The sequence below is a fragment of the Budorcas taxicolor genome, chromosome 1 (assembly GCF_023091745.1).
Source record: "Budorcas taxicolor isolate Tak-1 chromosome 1, Takin1.1, whole genome shotgun sequence".
Lineage (NCBI taxonomy): Eukaryota > Metazoa > Chordata > Mammalia > Artiodactyla > Bovidae > Budorcas > Budorcas taxicolor.
In genome coordinates, this window is record NC_068910.1 from 211188958 (window position 1) to 211212847 (window position 23890).

Genomic DNA, 23890 nt, shown 5'->3' on the forward strand with positions numbered 1-23890 from the left:
CCCAGCAGCTTCCAGTAACCCCTGGTTCCCTGCTCCTTAACCCAAGTGTGGATGAATGTCTGCTTATGTTCTAGGCCATTCCTTGCTTCCCACACCTTTACCATCATCTTAGTTTCAGACCCACTGCTCTCCTGGCCCACCCTGCTGCTGCCCTCCAGTCCACAGCTTCTCACTTAAGGGAATCTTCTAACCTCTGCAGGAAGACCTTCCTTCTCAGGCTTTAGACACAGCCGTGTCAGCATCTGGTCAGCCTCAGCGTGGTCGTGCCCCTGACTCTGCTCCAAGAACTCCTTCTCCTGGTTTCCTCTTTCCAGCCTCTGCTCTGGGGTTTCTCAGTGCTTCCCTGGTGGCTCGGATGGTTAAGAATCTGCCTGCAGTGCTGGAGACCTGGGTTTGATCCCTGGGTTGGGAAGCCCTGGAAAAGGCAATGGCTACCCACTCCAGTATTCTTGACTGGACAATCCCATGGACAGAGGAGCTTGGTGGGCTACAGTCCATGGGGTCGCAAAGAGTCGGACATGACTGAGCAACTAACACTTTCATGTTCAATGTCCCTTCAGTCTTGACTGTTCATACTCAGTTCTCTTCTGTCTTCTTCCTTTTCCTCTGATATTCAAAGGCCTTATGATAGTCTCCAGATCACCTCTTTACAGTAATAGCTCCTTCCTCCACATAGAAAACAGATTAGAATTCCTTTTTATAATATTGAGATGCCTACAGTGGATGCTGAACTATGGAAGTCCTTGGAGATCCCAAAGTGACATAATTTCTAAGGCCTTACAGGTTCCCCATTTACCCTTTGACACATACTTGTTCTAAAGGCACAGTCATTGCCCCAATTTCAAAAAGCAAGGAGAGTTACACTTTTTAGAAAGTAAAACGCTGCTGCTACTGCTAAGTCACTTCAGTCATGTCCGACTCTGTGCGACCTCAAAGACGGCAGCCCACCAGGCTCCCCCGTCCCTGGGATTCTCCAGGCAAGAACACTGGAGTGGGTTGCCATTTCCTTCTCCAACGCATGAAGGTGAAAAGTGAAAGTGAAGTCGCTCAGTTGTGTCCAACCCTCAGCGACCCCATGGACTGCAGCCTTCCAGGCTCCTCCGTCCATGGGATTTTCCAGGCAAGAGTACTGGAGTGGGGTGCCATTGCCTTCTCCATGTAAAATGCTAAAAGGGAATAAAGGGCAGAAATATGTCTTTACAATCATCATTTTGGTGGTTGGATTTCTCAACTATTCATATGTGGGACCTGATTATCCAATACTTGGGCCACCTGATGTGAAGAGCTGACTCACTGGAAAAGACCCTGATGCTGGGAAAGATTGAAGGCAACAGGAGAAGGGGGCGACAGAGGACGAAATGATTCAATAGCATCACAGACTCAATAGACATAAATTTGAGCAGACTTTGGGAGATACTGAAAGATAGAGGACCCTGGCATGTTGTAGTCCATGGGGTCGCTAAGGAGTTGGACACAACTAAGCTTAGCAACTAAACAACAGAAGCGAATACTTTGTTGATGGCAAGGATGTTCTGTGCCATCAAGGATGTTCAGTAGGTCCTCTGGTCTCACCCCATGGATGCCACTTCTGCTACTCCCCGCCAGCTGTGACCACGCAGGGATGGAACTTAGGTCTCCTGCATTGCAGGCAGATTCTTTACCAGCTGAGCAAACAGGGAAGCCCCAGAATGTCTCTAGACATTGCCAAACGTGTCCTGGGGACTAAACTACTCCCACACCTCTCACCCTCTCTCTCCAGTTAAGAACCACTGATTTAAGATATTCAAAGGTGACAGGCATAGAGAAGAAAATAGGAAAAGTACGGAGGAGGGACTACTCTGCCAAGAAGTTCCCTACATGTGATCTCAATAAAAGAAAGGATCTGAGCAAACAAGCCCCTGAGGAAGGAACCAGGAGACCAAATGTTAAAGAAAAGTATGCCAATTACAAAGATAAGGCATTTACTTGAACAGAAGATCCACTAAGGAACATTCTTGAATGGAGCAAAGAATGAGGTCTAACCTTCAGGGAATTCCTCTCCTGCAAAGACATGGCTTATGGACAAATTTGGGTGCTTCCACGTGCCCAAAGTTCAGGCTTGGCTAAAGGGGATTTATGTGCAGAGGGACTTTTGGGGAATGGTTAGGGGTGATTTGGAGTACCAGACCCTGCAATTATTCAACAGATGCCCAAAGTCTTGGAATGGAAGGGGAAGCCACATAATACATCACCTGCCCAACATTTCCCTGAAGATAATGCTCCCCTAAATTGACAGATGGGTTTCCCTGGTGGCTCAGATGGTAAAGAATCCACCTGCTAATGCAGGAGATTCTGGTCTGATCCCTGGGTCAGGAAGATCCCCTGGAGAAGGAAATGGCAACCTATTCCATATTATTGCCTGGAAAATCCCGTAGACAGAGGAGCCTGACTGGCTACAGTCCTGGTGGGCTGCAAAGAATTGGACACGACTGAGCAACTACACAACAGTAATCAATTGAAGGGTATAGAGACATGGTGCTGGACACGATGGGTCTGAGGTCCAGCAGGACAGTCCACATGCATGCCCAATCCCCGACTTCACCAAGACAGGCAAGACCTAGAACTTCAGGCAAAACCTACTGTGTGTTATCCACCAGCTGTTTCTGATGTTCCAGTACTTCCCTCTTCCGAACAGGAAAAGAGATAGTTAAGATTTCCCATTTAAAAAAGTTTCTTTGAGCAGATGACAGGAGCATCTTTTCTGGTGTTTGTTTGCTGTTGTAGAGGTAACCCAGTGGGACCTCATTTTCAGTCCTGTGAGTACGACGGTCTCGGTCATGGGCATTCCTCTCTCCACATATGTATCCTATTTAAAGCACGGGAACAGAAAGAAACCCCTTGACTGTGTAGCATTTTTCAATGCTTCTTCTTACACTTGCCTAGCCTCCCACAAAGAACATCCACGGGACTTCTAGCTCGACACTCTTTGGACAGAAGTGGAACCAGCCCCTGCCACTTGCTCTTCTTTGCTCCAGTATGCCCACATATTCCTTCCTGTTCTTAGCTGATCACAAGTCTTAAGGGGGAACCAAGTCTGGGTGGAGGTCCTAGTTACTTGCTCTCTGCCATGGTTGTATAGGTGTGTACAGGGTACAAAATCAAGCATAGGAGTACAAATATGCTGTGGAGGGTTAAATTGTCACTGTGGACTCTTTTGCTCGTACCCACTGGGGTTTCTACAGCTCAGCAGTAAGTACAAGGCTGATGGAGCACCAACGTTCTAAACATTCTATCTGCTCATCTGTCCATCCATCTATTCATCCATCGGTCCACCCCTCAGTTCATCTATCCATCCATCCAACATTTGTTGAGTGCCTGCACACTGCCATGTATTGGGAATAAAGAGAAAAAAGAGAATGAGAAAAGCTTCTCTCTTGAAGAATTTAGAGTCTCTAGGAGAATGCTCCCGTGAACAGGAAACTTTGAATTATTGATAACATTTCAGTGGGTGCTACGGTAGCTTCACGGACTGAATAAACACCAGCCGGAACTGGAATGTGGTCTTTTGTATGCTCCTCCAGTGGGTATCCTAGAGGACTTGGTCATCAGAGCATCACTCTGGTAGCCCTGTTGCTTCAGGGAGAAAACACAGATCATGTCCGGTCATGTCTGTGATGGGGATATGGGGAGACCTGCTCTAGTACCCAGCACCCCCCGTGGGTACATGTCCCAGCACTCATAACCTGCACAGTGATTTCCCACAATGATCCTGCTACCAGAAATTTGGGGTGTTGATGGAAATTGTGCACAGCAGAATGGAGAAATATCCTTCTAGAAGGGATTTGAAAATAGTGTGTAGAAAAGTGAAACTGAATGTGCTTTGGGAGTTTTGAAACTTTTGACCAAATCGTCAGTGATTTGTAGGTCCTTGGATCAGTTATTAGCTGGCCTTTTTGATTATCTATTTTCTAGATTTCAAGAGCCTCATCAAAGACCTGCTAACAATCCCTTTACAAAAAGGGAAGGAAAATGAATTATTCAAAATCAGGCACTGGAAAGAGTCAGACTGACAGTACCATGTGCTTCAAACTCTTAACACACTGTTAGGAGTGTCAACAGTCAAGAGCTCTTTCATCATCAAACCAGAGTCTACCATCCCATGATGTCTGTAATCAGAGACTCAGATTGCTCATTTTGAATTTATTCCGGATGATATGAGTGTCCAGATTATACCCTCTCCAGAAGACTATCTCATGGAAAGAGGCACAGTTCAATAGTTAAGTGCTCAAGATCCAAAACCAGACTACAGGTGAAATCAGCCTCGCCACTTCTCAGCTGTTGTGGCCTTGGACAAATTGCTTGACCACTCTGTGCCCTAGCCACGCATGTGTCAAAAAGGAGGCTAATTGTCTCTGCTGTCTAGGTGATGGTGATGACATGAGTTTCTGTGTGTAAGGCACTTACAGCAGGGCCCAGCCCATGGAAAATGCCACATAATAGTGCTTGTTCAATAAAACTTGAGGTTCCAACAGTGCTTTCTTAGCACTTCTTATCAGCTTACTTCTGTTTTCTGAATTTAATCATTATGTACATTAACCCAGGTGGCTCAGCTGTAAAGAATCTGCCTGCCAATACAGGAGGCTCAGGAGACTTGGTTTGATCACTGGGTTTGGAAGTTCCCCTGGAGGAGGAAATGGCAAGCCACTCCAGTATTCTTGCCTGGAGAATCCCATGAAAGAGAGGAGCCTGGTGGGCTACAGTCGATAGGGTCAGAGTTGGATGCGACTGAACACACACATGTGCACATTAACCAAAGCAAACTAGAGGCATTGTTCTCGGAGTGCCTAATTTTCTCTCCCTTGCCCTAGTTTTTTCAGTAGAAACACTATTAAAGATTGAGTTAACAGGCCCGGCTTCCACTGGAAAGTAATCCTAGCATATTAGTTCTTTTTGGTTTGTCCTCAGTAGACTGGAATCATGGATGGTTTTAGTTTCTGCTTTTAATTATGGGGAATATGATAGATCACTCTGCTCTCAAGCTTCCTGCTCATAGACTGCTAGCTGTTACAGACAGCTTGAATCAACAAGAAGGGATAGTGAGGGACCAGGGTTCAAACTTGGTGTAGGAGTACAACCATGCTGTGGAGGATCAAATCATTGTTGTGGTTCATTGTTCAGTCACTCAGTCACATTTGACTCTTTACGACCCCATGGAATGCAGCACGCCAGGTTTCCCTGTCCTTCACCATCTCACAGAGCTTGGTCAAACTCATGTCCATTGAGTTGGTGATCAAACCATCTCATCCTCAGTTGTCCCCTTCTCCTCCTGCCTTCAGTCTTTCCCAGCATGAGGGTCTTTTTCAGTGAGTCAGTTCTTTGCACCAGGTGGCCAAAGTATTGGAGCTTCAACTTCAGCATCAGTCCTTCCAATGAATATTCAGGGTTGATTTCCTCTACGGTTGACTGGTTTGACCTCCTTGCAGTCCAAGGAACTCTCAAGAGTCTTCTCCAACACCACAGTTCAATAGCATCAATCATTCAATGCTCAGCTTTCTTTATGGTCCAACTTTCACATCCATACATGACTACTGGAAAAACCATAGCTTTGACTAGACAGACCTTTATAGACAAAGTAATGTCTTTGCTTTTTAATACTCTAAGTTTGTGATAGCTTTTCTTCCGAGGAAAAAATGTCTTTTAATTTCATGGCTGCAGTCACCATCCTCAGTGATATTGAAGCCTAAGAAAATAAAGTCTGCTACTGTTTCGATTGTTTCCTCCTCTATTTGCCATGGATTGATGTGACCGGATGCCATGATCTTAGTTTTCTGAACGTTGAGTGAAAACATGCTCAGTCTCCTCTACACTTTTTAATTTCTTTGGCCCATGAATAAATAGGAAGTGACCGTAGTGCACTGGTTCCTAAGGGATCTCTGGACCAGTAGTTCTCAAACAGGGTAACTGAAGCCCTCAGGGACACTGGACCATGTTTGCACTTTTTGTTGTCACATTTTGGAGAGGTGGAGTTACTGGCATCTAGTGGGTGTGGACCCAGATCACAGCTACACTTCTTGTGACACACAGGTCCCCTCAACAAAGAAAGAGCCCACCCCCATGTCAAGACTGGTGAAGTTAACAGAGGGCAAAGTGTCAGGCTGCATGATGCCGGATGCCATACTTAGAAAACCAGAGCTGCACTGAACAGTGGGGGGCATGTTTCTTTTGTACTATTTACTATAGTCAGGACATGGAAGCAATCTAAAGGCCCATCAACAGAGGGATGGATAAGGAAGATGTGATGCATGTGTCCCACGGAATAGTGCGCAGCCGTAGAAAGGGACAAAACAGCGTCCTTTGCAGAGAGGTGGATGAACCTAGAGACTGTCATCCAGAGTGAAGTAAGTCAGAAAGAGAAAAACAAATATTGCATATTAATGCGTATATGTGGAATCTAGAAAAATTGTAGAGATGAACCTATTGGCAAAGCAGAAATAGAGACAGACATAGGGAACAACCGTATGGACACCAAGGGAGGAAGGGGGCTGGGTGGGATGAACTGGAAGATGGGATTGACGTATATGCACTATTGATATATATAAAATAGATAACTAATGAGAAGCTAATGTGTAGCATAGGAAACTCAGTGCTCTATGGTGGCAAAGACTGGGTGTATATATATGCATAGCTGATTCACCTTGCTGTACAGCAGAGACTAACCCAACACTGGAAAACAACTATGCTGCAAAAAAAAAAAAAAAAAAAGAAACAAAGAGCTCAAAAAAAAAAAAAGAAAAAAAAGAATGCTAGGACTGAGAGATCGCAGGCAGCTGTCTCTTAGTTTTCCAGGGAGGGGTTGACCAGGGTGCAAGGGCGCACACCGCCGCAGGAGAGACTGCGCGGCAGCCCCGGGCTCCTCTGTCACTGCACCGCACGCCTCATCCAACACGCCAGTCCTTCGCGGCCAGCAGCCAGGAGGCATCAGATACCCACGCACGGTCACATGAATGATGGGATCAGGGTTCACTTTGGGGATTTGGGGGGCCTTGCTGTGTAAAGAGGGAAAGGGGAACATCAAACTGAATGGTGTCTAATCCACAAGGGCTAATCAGATGGAGAGAAAAAGCGCTTTACAAGCGGTAAGATCAACTCGAGGTGTCCGGTGCCGTTCCTAACACAGGTCTCACGACTGCAAGATGAGCGTCATCACTGTTACTCTGCAGATGAAGCAAACGGGGGCCCATAGAGGTGAGGCCGTCAGCCCAAGGCAGCACAGCAGGAAATGGAGCTGGCTTTACACACAGAGGCTCTGCCCCACGTTGAAAGGTGGGAGGGAGGGAGTGAGGCAGGGTCCGTGCTCCGCGCCCGGCTCGGCCTCCTACTAGCTGTGTGGGGCGCTTTCTTCACCCATCTCTGCTACATCCTCCTTTAAAATCTTTATCAACCGGGGATTAAGAGCTATGCTTATCTCTACATCTGTGTCTCTATTTCTGTTTTGCAAATAAGATCTTCTATATTATTTTTCTGGGTTCCAGCACCAATTAATTAAAAAACCCACAACAGTCCCTTTCAAAAGAAAAGAGTTGTACTTACATACAAATTTTTTGATTAAAAGAGATGAAGGAGGGATCCTGCCTGACACATTATGAACTATCGGCGAATGTTAGCTGTGCTTGTCATCATTTATAAGCAACAGTGTCAGTTATCTCATGTGAAGACCGGAAGCTTTCCCAAACCGGAAGCAGGATGTAGCTGAGCCTGGGGGCCATGGCGGGGTCGGGGTTGGGGGCGTGGGGACATAGGGAGGTGGGAGAGTGGGACAGGTTCCCTGAGGAGACGGAGGACTCCCTCTCTTCGCTCTCCCATTGCAGACTTTTCCAGAACCCGTCCTCAGGCCCAGGCCACAGGGGTGGTCCAGGCTGACATGAAGCTGTGGGGTCAAGGTCCCTCAGTTTTTCACTCCTGCAGGTTGTGAGGTTCTTATAGGAAAGCTGACTTAGAGGGAAGAGGCTGTGTTGAAACAACTGCTTCTGCGTCAATGACCTGTTGGGTTCTAACCAGACGTGTGTGTGCTTGTATGCTCAGTTGCACAGTCTTGTCCAATTCTTTGTGACCCCATGGACTATAGCCCACCAGGCTCCTCTGTCCATGGGGTTTTCCCAGCAAGACTACTGGAGTGGGTTGCCATTTCCTCCTCCAAGGGATGTTCCCGACCCAAGGATTGAACTTATGTCTCCTGGATTGGGCAGGCAGATTCTTCACCAGCTGAGCCACCTGGAAACTGATGTGGGAGGGGGGTAAAATCTGTCACACGAAACGATGGTGGCGTGGGGGTGGGGGTCACTGGCCCTCCGAGGGAGACCACTGTGGGGAGAGAGGGTCAGCTTGGACCTGAGGCCAGGACTCCCCAGAAAGAACTCATCCTCAGTAAAGGTCAAGTGGAGCCCATGGAGGGAAGATGGAAGAAGGAGGAAGGGAAGTGGAGCTGGGGGTCAGGCCAGGCCCTGAGGTGTAGGCAGCTGGCTCTAAGCATGGCAGGGCGTTTTCTGAGTCACAAGAATTCCTCAGTGATAATCTTTCAGTTCACACCATGAAATTTTTATTTCCCTTCATACCCTGTACAAGGAAATCGAGTCTAACACAGAGTCACCTTTCCAAAGGAGCTTAGTTTATTATTTTTTTTATTGCGAAGAATAATTAGCCTGAGTGCCTTTTAATTTGTTCCCACTACGATGTTTGCATAACAACAATTAGAAGCTGGCCAGGCTCCCTGCTTCTAGGCAAGCCTGCGACTCTCGCTGGCTGGCTGGGAGCTGGCTTGGGTGAAGAGGTGGGGCGGGGGGAGCATGTAATTAATTATTGTGTCCTTTGCCACGTGGAGCCCAAGGAGAAAGGGAAGAAACTTCATGCGACCCTGTGGTAACTCGCTGTAGAATAATCAGATGAGATGTGCCTTTTGTATGCATAAGGTCAGGGAGAGAGAGAGAAAAAAAAAAAGAAAACCTCAAATCCACCTGCTTGAGAGAAGGATTCGTAATGATGTCAGAGGGCTGGAGATGTGGGCTTTTGAAATGGCAGATATTTGCAGAACGACAGAGAGATGATTCCCAAAGGCCCATCAGGGAGTGGGTCTCTGACTTTGCAACTGAGGGGTTGTTGAGGGGGAGGAGGTCCGTCGTCAGGAGGGCGGTGAGGCCAGTTTTGCTAATCACCTGCTTCTGGGTGGAGTTTTTATCCCAACCATGGGAATAGCTGGATGTGAATGCTTACTGGGAGCATCACTGAAAACACTGGCCAGAGTGAGGGTTTTGACAGGAGGACTCCCAGAGGCTCCCTGGCTTCCTGAAGGATGGACTGGGGTCTGAGGTCCCTAACTGCGGGTGGAAGAGTGTCGTTTGGTGGGTTCTTCCATACGCTGGTCCCAGGACGTGGACTAGGATGGGGCAAGAGAGGCGCCTTAGACACGGCATTTAAAAAAGGTGCTATCTCTCCGAGTCTTCCCAGTTCAGGGTCAGCTTTACATGATTCTCAGAAAGAGCGCCTCCTAAAGGTTTTTTCGGGAAGTGCCTCATTGAATCAAACTAGTCTTACTCCAGACGAATGGCCAGACTGGTAAACTGACAACTATCTGGTTGGGAAGAAAGGCTTAGTCACGGTTCGCCCCGCTCCCACCCCCAGCCAGCCTATCACCAGCATTTTGGGAATGGATATGTTTGTTTGAGCACTGCTGGCTTAGAGCGGCATCCTTCATGGGCAATCCTGGGGCCACCAGGACATCTCTCTCTCTCCGCGGGGGGGGGCAGCTCTGATGGGGAGGGGCCCTGAGGATGTAGCTAGTGACCAGGGGAGGCATTCACACCAATGGTGGGCACCTAAAGCCACCAAATGTGTTCAGAGGCATGCCAGCCATCCAGGAGAGTGGACTTTGTCAGTGGACAGTGGCCCCAACTTGAGGCTCCCTGAGGTTCAAAGCCCCCTCCCCACCTCCTCACAGTATCACCTTCTGTCCAGGCGCTTCAGTAAGTCTTTAGCTCCATAAAGCTCAGCTCTCTGGCATGCCAAACTGAGAGAATGGCAATAGCCACTCTTCTCCTCAGGCCCTGCAGAGAGAACCCCTCCATTTGAACCTGGCTCTCTCCTTTACCAGAAGCCTAACCTCAAGTTCCCTCATCTCTGCATGCCACACCCCCGAATAAAAAGAGGAGTAGCAACGAGGCGACCTATTCACAGGTTTGTGTGAAGGATTTATCGAGGTGACACAAGGAAAACCTGGACACAGTGCCAGGGCTGGCACAGAGCACATAATCAATAAACATTACCCGCTGCTGTGATCAGCTTTGCAGAGGACCTCCCAGGTGACTCTAGTGTTAAGGAGGCTGCCTGCCAATGGAGGAGACGTAAGAGACGCGGCTTCGATCCCTGGGTCGGGAAGATCCCCGGGAGGAGGGCATGGCCACCCACTCCGGTATTCTTGCGGGGGAAATCCCACAGACAGAGGAGCCGGGTGGGCTACAGTCTATAGGGTTGCAAAGAGTCAGACATGACTGAAGCGACTTAGCAAGCACGTGGTCAGCTTTAATATTTGTAAGCTCAGCCCTCTGCCGCGGAGCACTAAGACCACTTCTGCACGGCTGCGTGGAGAGAGAGAGGAAGAGAGCCAATTCTCCATTCTGCAATGTGGTGCTCTACCTGGCACAGCTGCCAGGCCATGTTCTGGGCTCAGTAGAGGCTCCTTCCCTGCCTCCATTCTAGATACTTTCAGTGGCATTTCCCATGGTCACTTTTCCTTATTGACTTCTTCTCTGTGTCCATTACTTTTTATATATTATCTCCAGTCCTTTTGGCAACCATCTGGATTATTGCACCCATTTACAGTTGAGAAACCCAGGCTCTGCAAGGTTGGGGAAGCAGGTCAAGTTCACACAGGGGATAGGAACCAATCTTCTGGCCCCAAGCTCTGGGCTCCCTGCTTCCTGATCTACTGGCTGGTCAGGTCTGTCTACCTTGTGGCTTTTGCACCAATGACATTTCATAGAGAAGAGCCTGGGGCTCAAGAATATACAGGTCCTTCTGGAGTAGAGTTGATACTTCAACACCAGTGGGAGGTTGGGGGAGGGATGGAGCGGGAGATTGGGGTTAACAGATATAAGCTATTATCTGTGTAAGGGATAAACAACAAAGTCCGAATGTAGAGAACAGGGAACTATATATATTGATTATCCTGTGATGAAACATAATGGAAAAGAAGACAAAAAAGAATATATATATATATTTATAGGTGTATAACTGAATCACTTTGCTGTACATCAGAAATTAGCATTGCAAACCAACTGTACATCAATAAAAAACCAAACCAAACCAAACACACCTATTGCAACTTCCAGCTGGTGGACTCAAGGATGCTGATATAAGCTGAGTCTCAGTGATCATGAAATATATAGTCACCTAGGGACCTCCTGGTTTAAACTGAGGTATTCATGCAGGAGCAAGGGAGGGGGAGGAAAACCATCATAATTTGCCTTTTGAGTTTTCATCTTATTTTAATTTCTATTTTGGGGGTGTGTTGTACACTGAGCATACTATAATTACACAGTACAGTAGTATGAGTATAGTAGTATAGGCGTGTAGTTTCTAAATAAATAAATATGCATAGGTTTAGGGGGTGTGCTAAAATAAGCTTTACTTCTATTTGATGTGATCAAAAGTGTTTGGAAGAGACTGCCTTGCTGTTCAGTGGTTATTAGTTCACTCAGAAGCAACTTTGCTGAACTGAGTGCTTCAGACGAAGAGGAGCCACTAGAATCCAGAAAGCATGGGACTTGAATACCTGCCTCTGTGTGTGTGTGTGTGTGTGTGTGTGTGTGCACAAGAGACAGACAGAGAGAAAGGGAGAGAGACAGAGACAGAGAGAGAGGGAAACAGAGACAGAGAGACAAAGAGAGACAGAGAGACAGACTGATGTTTCTCCTGAGCGAGGCCACCTTTGAGAGTAAGAGCTTTGAATGCAGAGTGTCATGAGGACATATATTCTTGATGGGACTCATAGTTGGGTTCAAATTTGGTCAGAAGAGAGCACCCCCCCACTTCCCAGGAGGCCCTTTGAGAACCGGAGGCTGGCAGCCTCGGCAGGACACCACCTTCCACCTTCTGTCCCTCTGTGTGAACACAGACACTTGCCCTTCTGTTGGTCATCCGGATTTCACAAGAGATGCTCATCAGAACCAACCTGGTTGACCGTAAGGTTGCCTCGGGGAGGGAGGGGCGGTTGGGCACAGTTGGATGCTTGGCTCGGGTGGTGCTGGGTTTCTGGGTAAGAGATGAGACCCAGAACCCCTGGGCAGGAGAGAGCACCCAGGCTGCACCGGTGGGGCGGCTCCACCCCCTGTGTGCACCTGTGGCGGATCTTTGGGCCCATGGGCTCCACAGAAATTGTCCACTTGATGTTTCCACACAGAGCAAAGGGTTTAGCCTGACAAGAGCTGTGGCATCTGACCGAGGTGATGAGATGAAGGGTGATAGGGAGAAGAGTCTGCTGAGTATTTAGGCTCCCGAGTGGAATCACCCCTGAAGTCCAGTGTCTGCAAAACTCTAGGGTCAGGAGCAGAGCCAACCCAATTTCCAGTTCTGACTCAGGCACTGAGCCAACGGTAGGACCTCCGACAAGGGAATGTCTCTGGTGCCCTAAGGCACAGAGGTGTCTAACATGATTCCAGCCAAAAAATATAGTTTCTAAAATATTTTTATAGTTATGTAGTTTTATATGTAACAGTTATATAATTCCAGATGCCAGTTGAAACTAGATAAAACTATATATAGAGAACACACACATGTACCTTAGAATGAATCATGTGACAGTATCTCATAGTTTATATGTCTCATAGTTCATTTGTTATTTAAACAGATTCATCCACCTCTAGGATACAATCACTTCTTTGTTTTGAACACAGTCTAGTGGGAAGCATGTTGGAGGTGTAGTTTTTTTTTTTAATATGAAGTAATGATACAGGATGATTGGCAGTTGAACAGATTTTCCATTGTTGGTGTTTGTACTTCTTTATATGACCCCACACGCTTTGCACCCCTAATATTTGTTTAAAATTGTTTGGTAATTGTTTCTTTCCTCTTGGACTTTGGGAGTCATAGCCATCTTGATATTTCTGAACGGTGGAGTCAGTCAATAATAATAAAACAGCAGTGTGAGTTTCTGTTCATACCCATCGGTGCCTAGATCATTTCATCGTCACTCAGTGCCTCTATGTTACTAAGCCCAGGCTGCAAAGGCAGAGACATGACAGCAACCTCATAAAAGACATGGCTAATTTTTCCCTTCCTCCTAATTCCTCCAGACTTCTGCATGGGCTATATGTGTGTGTGTGTGTGTGCACACGTGTGCATGTGTGTATACATCTATGTGCAGTTTCAGAGTTTACAGATTGCATACTTTCAAAGTGGGTTAATGTCAAGTTCAGCTGTGACTGTTAGCGAGGTGGATGGGGCTGCACAGATGCAGCTTGCAGATGGTGTGGAGTGAGCGGCCTCAAGCACGTAGTTCAAAGTGCAAACAGAAGCTGTGTAATAAAACAGCAAACTGTGGTTGGCGTTGAAACTGCTCCTGGAAAAATGGCACCCAAACTAATGTATTTTTGTCTACATTCTCTTTTGCACGTTTTGAAGCTGTAATAAAAATGAACATCAAAGGTTATATGTGATCTTTTTTTTTGGTGTGTGTGTGTAGAAGATGGAAATTGTTCCTTCACTGAGCAATGAAAGATTTTCTGACACCGTGGTTAGCCTCTTTGAAAAAACTCCACTCACAACAGCCTGTGACCACCTAAGAGTAAGCCACGTACTCAGGGTTCTAACTTTATTTTTATTGACGAATAGTTGTTTTACAATGTTGTATACTTTCAAGTGTACAGCAAAGTGATTCAGCTAGCTACATGTGTGTATATGTGTGTGTGTGTGTGTGTGTGTGTGTGTGTGTGTGTATACATAGACTCTTTTCCATCATAGGTCTTTCAGAGCCTTCATCATAGGTTATTACAAGACAGTGAATATAGTTTCCTGTGCTATATAGTACGTCCTTATTGTTTGTCTATGTTATATACAGTAGTGTGTATCTGTTAATCCCAGGGTTCTGACTTCTGTTTGCTCTTTTTAACATATCCCTATCTGGCAAGTTGATCACTGGAATATTTTTTAGTTCTTTCTTTAAGACATCCTACTAATAAAAAAAAAATCTGAATTCTTATACATTTTCAGAAAAACCTACGTGCTGTTCAGGACCAATATGGCTCTCAAAGAGAAGAGGAAATAGAGGCTTGCTTTGAGGTCCGAGGCTATATTTGACTTATGGTTCATATCTTATAATTTTGTTCCTTATCAGAAAGGGTTTATTTTTAGGAGTCCTAGTCTTCACAGAGGACATCCGAAAGACCAGGAGTAAAAATCAGATGGTTGGCAAGGAAGGTGGGCAGAAGTTTTGCAAAGTGTCAGTGACATATTTCTTCCAATAGACATGGCTTCAAGACTTAACAAGTTGAGTCCTTAGCTTTGAATCAGTTTAGCACAGGTGGCAAATTTACGCAAAGAAGCATCAGTCTTGAAAGCAGTAGAGGCATTGAACAAGCCCAACTAGCCAACTGTGATTTTTATTTTGGGTGACCTTTTACCCTGGGGCCCCCAAACTGTCTGGGAGAGCCCACTCTTTAAAGAGAAGTCCATCTGAGATTAGACACAGAAAGGCCAAGGGCAGGGAGGGCAATGTCTTCCACAAAATCAACAATTCTCTGTGTTCACTCATCTTGCAGCAAAGCAGGATGAAAGATTTACACTATTTCTTCTTTCAGGGAAAAACTGAATAAAGGCTTTTTTTTTTTTTAAGGCATTGACTTTCAGGGAAGTAGATTTTCATCCAGACTCAGGAAGTAGACAGGCCAGTAATTACGAAGCAAAAATAATCTGTAACTTGCAGAAATATAAGGTATGAATAAGTGTTCTATCTCCCAGATAGAGGGGTATTATCTGGTTGTTGTCTTTCAATCAGAGATAGAACATCCTTGGGTAAATTTAAGGAGGGTGACTTAAAAGAAAATTTCCCTCCAGAAATTCTGTAGAAAAGAATTCTCTTAAAAAAAAAAGTAAAGGTGTAGAGGGTTAGGTCATGGGGTTTTGAGAATTCAAAAGAGCAAGGAAGAGAAAAAAGGAAATTATTTCCAGTTACTAGTAGATACATCAACCCAGGGGCCAGGTGTGGTGGCTTTTATATAAGCAACACTCTGGTCTATACAAAGCTGGTTGTTTTTTGTAACACTGTGAGAGTCAAGTGTGCTTCTGGGTTTCGACCCTGAAAATAGGTGTGACCCTGTCTCCCTTTTGACAGGCCCCCTGTCCCACTCCATCCCATCTCCTGCCTATTTTGCTTTCAGTAAATCAAAAATGAAAGCGCATTCGTCAGTTCCATTTTCCTAGGTTCCGTGTATATGCATTTATACACAATATTTGTTTTTCTCTCTGACTTACGTCACTCTGTATGACAGGCTCTAAATGCAGATGTGGCGAACGGACTTGTGGACGTGGAGGGGCAGGAGAATGTGGGATGAACTGGAAGAGCAGCACTACATATATACACAATCGTGTAAAATAGCTAGCTAGAGGGAAGCTGCTCTGTACCCCAGGGAGCTCAGCTCTGTGCTCCATGATGACCTGGAGGAGTGGGATGGGGTGGTGGGAGAGAGCCTCAAGAGAGGGGGCATGGGGATACATGTATACACATAGCTGATTCACTTTGTTGTATAGCAAGCAGAAACTGACACAACATCGTAAAGAAATTATATTCCAATAAAAAATACTAAAAGTGGGGAGGGATAAATTAGGAGCTTGGATTAACAGATCATAACCACTATATATAAAACAGATAAACAATGAGTGTCTGCTGTATAGCACTGGGAACTATATTCAACACCTTATAATTACCTATGATGGAAAAAAATCTGAAAAGGATATATATATATATATATAATCCTCTATATATCTGATATATATATATGTATGTATATAACTGAATCACTTTGTTGTATACCTGTAATCAACACATTGTAAGTCAATTATACTTCAGTAAAAAAAATTCAAGACCTTTACTTGAAGGTGCTTTCATTTTCTTTCATAAAGCGAAAAAAAGAAAAAATACCATCCTCCCTACCCCCAGGATCCACTGGCAACTTTCAAGGACTGAAGGAATAACTCAGAGCCTCCCTGAGTGTATTTTCTTCTTCTTTTAAAAAAAGTTTTATTGGAGTATAGTTTCTTTACAGTGTTGGTGATTTCTACTGATTTCTACTGAATCAGCTCTACGTGTACCCATAGCCCTTCTTTCAAGGATTTCCTTCCCATTTAGGTCACCACAGAGCACTGACTGGGGTTCCCTAAGCTATTATAGCAGGTTCTCCTTAGGTATCTATTTCAGACATAGTATCGGGGCTACACAGGTGGCTCAGTGGTAAAGAATCTGCCTGCCAGTGCAGGAAACTCAGGAGATATAGGTTCATTCCCTGGGTCTGGAAGATCTCCTGGAGGAGGAAATGGCAACCCACTCCAGCACTCTTGCCTGGAGAATCCCGTGGACAGAGGAGCCTGGTGGGCTGCAGCCCATGGGGTCTCAGAGTCAGAGATGACAAAGCAGACATGTATCAATAGTGTGTGTATTTCAATCCCAGTCTCCCAGTTCACCCCACCTCTGGGTGTATTTTCAAAGCACAGCCCACATGGAGGACCTAGGAGAAGGGACGTCACCAGGAATGCCAGGGTACCTGCCAGGGAACAATGTGGCCTGGCAGATGTTGCCCTGGGCCCCCTGACATCACTCCCACCCACCTTCCCCTCTGCTTTCCTCTGCTCTGTGAGCTGATAAGTGCCACATCTGCTGCCCTGGGCACCATGTCACAGACACGGCTCTGTCCTATGAGATGTCCTATGTCCTAAGAGGGAGCTGGCAGAGAGGGGGCTTCCTTCCTTGAGTAAAAAGACAGAGCTCCAAGAAGAAGGGTTTGAGGCCCCCATCTCCTTCCTGCCTGGACAGATCCGAGTTGCATGCCTCTCATGGTGGAACCAGAACACAAGAGCATCTTGCTGTGCCAGCCATGGACCACTTGCTCCTGAACCACATGTCACCCATGCTGGAACAAGGCCTGGCTGCTTGAGCCACTGTAGTCAATGTATAGCTGAACATACTTCTCACCGGTAAACCCTAGCAAGAGTTTCAGGCTCTTTATGTCACTGTAAGAAAAGGCATCATTTCAGTCGTCTTTGAGGTGCATGGTTTTTCCACCTGAATTCCTTCTTTTCTTTCTCTGGCATCATTCAGTGTTGTCAGGACAGTAAAGAGGAGGAGGAAGGGAGAGATTCAAGGAGCTAAGGGAGGATGAAAGGATGTCCCTTTGATGAAAAGAGAAGGTTGTGTGATCCAGGGGAGGGTCCAGCTTACTTGTCCAGCAGGTGAAAGCTTACATGAGGCTTCAGACTCTGTTTCGTGTCCTGGTTCCAAATTGGGAAAGGAGTACGTTAAGGCTGTATATTGTCACCCTGCTTATTTAACTTATATGCAGAGTACATCATGTGAAATGCCGGGCTGGATGAAGTTCAAGCTGGAATCAAGATTGCTGGGAGAAATATCAATAATCTCATATGCAGATGACACCACCCTTACGGCAGAAAGTGAAGAACTAAAGAGCCTCTTGATGAAAGTGAAAGAGGAGAGTGAAAAACTTGGCTTAAAACTCAACATTCAGAAAACAAAGATCATGGCATCTGGTCCCATTACCTCATGGCAAATAGATGGGGAAACAATGGAAAGAGTGAGAGATTTTATTTTTCTGGGCTCCAAAATCACTGAAGATGGTGACTGCAGCCATGAAATTAAAAGATATTTGCTCCTTGGAAGAAAAGCTATGACCAACCTAGACAGCATACTAAAAAACAGAGACATTACTTTGCCAACAAAGGTCCATCTAGTCAAAGCTATGGTTTTTCCAGTAGTCATGTATGGATGTGAGAGTTGGACTATAAAGAAAGCTGAGCACTGAAGAATTGATGCTTTTGGACTGTGGTGTTGGAGAAGACCCTTGAGAGTCCCTTGGACTGCAAGGAGGTCCAACCAGTCCATCCTAAAGGAAATCAGTCTTGAATATTCATTGGAAGGACTGTTGCTGAAACTCCTGATGCGAAGAATTGACTCATTGGAAAAGCCCCTGATGCTGGGAAAGAGCGAAGGTGGAGGAGAAGGGGATGACAGAGGATGAAATGGTGGGATGGCATCACCAACTTGATGGACATGAGTTTGAGTAAACTCCGGGAGTTGGTGATGGACAAGGAAGCCTGGCGTGCTGCAGTCCGTGGGGTCGCAAAGAGTTGGACATGACTGAGGGACTGAACTGAGCTGAACTTGTGTCCAGGAACCACCCATAATTCTCTGAAAGCACTCCTTGATTACGTGCATGGTCTGCAAAGCTCTTGGAGGAGACACTCCCTCCCTTTCTACCACCCTGGGGCATCATACTGAATTTTTTTTTGAGGGGGATAACTAGGCCAAGTACGACATATTACTTGAGGCTCTTTTTACTCAGCAAAGAGGCTGAAGGAGGGGATTGGTGGCCTCGAGAAGAAGGGACAGGGGAGCTTAAGGAACAAAATTTTTGGAAAAAGAATATTTTGCAAACTTTAAGGTCTAGGTAAAGGAAATGGCAACCCACTCCAGTATTCTTGCCTGGAGAATTCCACGGACAGAGAAGTCTGGCGGGCTACAGTCTGTGGGGTTGCAAAGAGTCAGACAGGCCTGAGAGACTAACACTTTCTTTTCGGGTACCAGAGCAGCTTCTGGGGAGCTCTCTCAAGAATGGGAGTTGGAAAAAAATTTTTTAAGAGAATTTGGGGAAAATGCTTGCCATATGTGAAATGGTAGGATCACTGTTTTCCACTAGGAAATAAAATAATTTTTTTTAAAATTGCTTCATGTTTTTACACTGAGACACTTTGTGATGTGTTTTATGGTACCTCTCTCTGACATATTGAAATATTTTGAACAGGAACTCGGTCATTCAGAGGCAAGCTCATCTAGAACATTATTAGTCCCTTTTGCAGAACTCAGATGAGACACGGAGACATCTAATGACTCATCTAGGTCACTAGGAAGTTACCTGAGAAACAGCAATTTCACTTGAGTTTCCTGTGCGGCCTTCACTCCCACCCCCAACCTGACAAGCAACCAAGGTGCCTTCACTGGTGGTGGTGGTGGGGAAGTCGCTAAGCCGTGTCCAACTCTTGTGACCCCATATATAGCCTGCCAGGCTCCTCTCCCCACTGGCTTCTCCAGGACTTTGACAAATACACAGAAATATCCCTAGAAGCATGGAGCCAGGGGGACCTGTGGAGGGTCACCAGGTGAGGAGGTGGCTGTTTCATTAACAAGGGACTTCAGGAGAATAAAGTGATACCAGGACCTCAAAAAGGAGAAACTTCCATCAGGATTCCTGTCTCATGCCCCAACTAGCTACGACATTGAAAAGCTAACCCCATCAAGTGACACAAAGTGCCCTCACCCTTTCTCTGTCCTCTTTCTCATAAAGCAAGAGAGACATGGTGTTGAAGGGACGGCTAATTTACTCACCAAATTCCACACCCCACTGGGCTCCTGCCACGCTGCCCCGGCCTAGGCTGGACCCCCACGGCAGACCCCCTTCCCTCTCGTCCTGGTTCTGACTCTCCACACCGTCTCCTCCCCACCCAGGGTCTTTGTCTTCGGGAGGCCTCTCCTGGGGTCCCCCGTGACCTCTCCTTTTGAGAGTAGACGGCCTTGACTAAGCATCATCTGGAAAGCTGAACCGCAGTCACCGTGGCTGACATTAACTGCCTGGTTTTCATGGCAGCACCAAGCACTGTACTTGGGTTGTTTAATTTAGTCCTTGCAGCCACTTTAACAACAAGTCCTTCGGGTTGGCCAAAGAGTTCATTTGGGTTTTACCGTACGGAAAAACCCGAATGAACTTTTTGGCTAGTCTGATACTGTCCTCACTTCAGAGATGAGGAAACCAAAGCTCAAGAAAGAAGCTGTCCCATGCTATTTTGGCAAAAAGCCGGAAAACCTGAAAAGAAAAGGAAAAGGGCGTCACCGTACTAAGTCTGCCTAGTCCTTCTTCAGCCCTGGCTCCTTCTCTTTTTTCATCCTGGCTGCTCTTACAAGCTCCTGGGCTCTGTGCTTTAGACCAACACCCCCAAGCCTGTCTCTCTTAGATTCTGTGTGTGCAGTGGCCCAACATCACTCGCTTTCTCAGGAAAAGGGCAAATCTTTTCAAAGTCCACAATTCAGACCTGTTTCAAGAGAAGAGAGAAACCTCCTGGCGATGAATTTGCTTCCAAAATCTCTCCCAGGCTGCTTGCTTGCCGGTTAGCCCCTGGCTCAGCTGTTCCTTCTAAAGTTGCTTCTGCTCCTGGCAGCTCACCGGGCCAGCCCTTGGAGTCTGAGCAGGTGTGGGGCCTCCTGTGGCCTGTCTCCCACCCCCAGGCATGGGGTGTGCCTTGGGAAGGTCTGGGATTGCAGGGACGATCCCTGGGGAGGAGGCAGAGCCAAGGAGGTGGCATCTCCTGGGGGACTGCTCTTTGCTGTTTTAAAGCTTAAACATTTCAGAATTGCCTTGTCATTTTCACAGGTCTCTCAGCATGCAAAGGAACTAAATAGCAAAGGGTCTGATTGTGAGTTTAGATAGATTTTAACACCTTTTTTTTTCTTCTCAGTTTCAAAATGTGTGGGCAGTTTCAGAACGCAAGAGTTGCGTCTCACATGGGGGGAGCTGGGATCTGATTCCTCCACATCCAGGAGGGCACTTAGGAAAAGTACAGGTTCCTTGTGGGTCCGGGGGAGTCAGACTGGCTAAGACACACTGTCAGGGACTGAAGTGTGTCCTCCCCAAGTTCATACGTTGAAGTGCTAACTCCCAGTGTTTCAGAAGATGACTGTATTTAGAGAGTGGGTTTTTGCAGAGATCATTAAGAGTAAATGAGGTCCTCATGGTGGGATCTAATGCAATACGACTAGTATCCTTGTAAGAAGAGGAAATTATGACATAGAAAATTATGAAGGAAGAGTACATGAGGCCACAGGGAGAAGACAGCGTCTACAAGACAAAGAAAGAGGCCTCAGAAGAAACCAACCTCCCGATGCCTTGAAGCCTTCCCAAGACCAAAGCTACACCAGGATTGTCCGTGAAATTCTGGCCTCTGGAATCACGAGGCAATCCATTTCTGTTGTTTAAGCTACTCAGTCTATGCTTGTTTGTTATGGCAGCCTTGGCAAATGGACACGGAATTCACATGGTGTCTGATACCCAGTTGAATCAACGGCTTTGTGTGATCTTAAATCTCCAGCAGAGCCAGAGATGTCTTCACCAATATTTCTCTGCAAAGAAGCGGCAAACTGAGACCCATGGAGAGGCATGCTTCACACGTTCAGCCTCCGCTCCTGCAATTCCCTTTGAGAGATAACCTCGAGAAGACAACGGTGCGTCAGCCCCACCGAGATTTTTACCTGTGGTTCTAGGAACTCATAGGCATATTAGCATTCAGGCTTTGCATAGACCACTAAGCCACTTCTAAGAACACGGCTACCTGAGGCATTTTGCAAAAACACATACGTGCCGAAGTTCTTCCTCCGCACTCCTTCCCCACTCTGCAGGCCCGCACGTGGTACCCCGCCAGGGGACCCGAGTTTGGGTCCTGCAGGGACATCGTGCCTTGAACCACGGGGGATCATGCCAGGGAATTTCAATCACGCCTCATCTTCTTGCCTGAGCACATTCAGTGAGAAGGCGCAGAGGCAGCCTTCTCTGTGGTAGACCACATTTGTTTTGCATGCCAGGCTCTCAGACTCTCGCTTGCCTGTCACACAGAAGGGAACAATGGTTGGCTTGGTCCCACACCTCTCTTTCGCCTCCATTTCCACATGGGTATCTTGCTCAAAAAATGAGTTATGGGTTTCCTCCTGTGAGAATTGCACGCACTGATAAAGGGCCATCCCAGGAAGAAAACAAGATATTTTCCCCACTCTCTTGGAGCTGCAGTTGGGGAGGGCACACACGCTATAAATTACAGGCGGCAATAAATGACCACAGTGAGGGGCGCTGCTCACGGCCAGGCTGGGGGGACAGGGTACTGGCTGCAAGGAGGATACAGACTTTAATAGAGAGTAGGGCAATTCTTCTAGCATTGCGCTCTAAGGCAGGGCCCATCTCGTACCAAATGTAGTGACATTTTGCTAACTCTCCAGACTCAAACGAGTGGTGTGGACCACGAACCCAGACCATGCAAACCGTCAGCCTGACGAATCACCTTGATAAACTGAGCCGTGAAAAATGGCCTAGATTTCACTCTGATTCTCTGAAATTCAGTCTCCATATTATATTCTTGAGTGTGTGATTGTAATCATCCCTGAGTTCCTTTTAATGACCGGAAGGAAAGAAAAGACTTTTTCCCATGAGCCCTTCTGAGTCTTGGTTGGGGTGCTAGCATCCCCTGCACAGAGTTCCTCTTGAAATCTATGCTGCCACCAGCTCCTAAACCTGGGGAGCAGGTCCGGTCGGTGTCCATCCTGGGGACACAGGGACTGTGAGGCTGGGTTAGGGGCTGAGCTCCTTGTCTTTGCCGGCGTCTGAGCAGGTCACCAGGTCCCCCCTCACTTAGCTCTGCTGTCTCACCAGTAAGGACAGGAAGACAGGCCAGCCCTGCACACCGAAATCCCATCTATTACCCAGTGGGATGTTGAAAAATTTCCTGAATCTGCCTTCCTGAGTAGATAGAATAGGAAACAATCATAGTTTGGAGAGAGTATTGAAAGCAGAGTAGAGGCAGGAAGATTTTTTTTTTCCTTTCTGTTATTCTACAAATATTGCTTCCTTTGCTTGTCAGAGGCCCAGAGGAAATGCAGCGAGAAGGCCCTTCATAGCTTCTCACCCCCAGCGGCCGGCGTTTCTGCCGCAGAAGCTCAGCGCCGTGAGGATGTGTGACTCATACCCAGCGCATGACTCAACTTCACTAAAATGTCCTCAGCTGCCAGTAAAGAAGCACTTGAAAACCCTTTAATTTGAAGCTTTGAATCGGTTAATGACTTGCTTTCTTCCCCTTCTCCTGAAATCCTGCTCTCCCTACAACACACACACACACACACACACACACACACACACACACACACACATCTTTGTCAAGTGTTTAAATTTCAGGGACCCGGAAACACAGAGGCTCTGTGGCATCCACAATAGCGTTTGTTGTGACAAAGTGGCTGGCAGCCCTCTGCATTCTTCGGCTCACTTGGCTCGATGAATAAATAATGAGTCACAGACACTATTTGGGTGCGCGCGAGCATTTGTAGCTAGAAAATGAATGATCCCCACCCCCCCACGTCCCATCCATCCCACTCCATCCCAGCTCTGCCAAACCATTAAGCCACAGGCTGTGCAGACGCTGGTCAAAGGGCTCGCCCCAACGCACACGGCAATGTCTTGGTGACATTTCTGCGTTCTTCTTTGTGTTTGTTTAGGCGCGGCCCTCTTTTTTCCCAGCAGAGATAACCCCAGACGCCCATGCACACCACACACATACTCACACATTCAGAGCTCAACCACAGCTCGGCGCGTTTCAAGAGGCTGGTTGCCAACATGCAGGCAGGTACCCCCAACTAGCTGCTTCTATTAGGAAGCATGCAATCTCAATGACTTCAGCTGCCACTTCAGACGCTTGACTTAGGCAACTTCTTCGTTGCTCTTGGCGGGAGAGACTTGTGTATGCTTCGCTTTCATTCTCTTTCGGAAGATGCCGGCAGCCTCTTTTGCATTGAGGCTGCAAGGAATAACCCAGCAAGGCCCCATTCTGGGGC

The 23890-nt window shown here is 46.7% G+C and overlaps 1 protein-coding gene across 2 annotated transcripts in view; it reads right to left on the reverse strand.

Moving 5' to 3' along the window:
- The window catches only part of RUNX1 (RUNX family transcription factor 1), a 267232-nt gene that overhangs the window by 242297 nt on the left and 1045 nt on the right, over nt 1-23890 (reverse strand). The window lies entirely within an intron of this gene.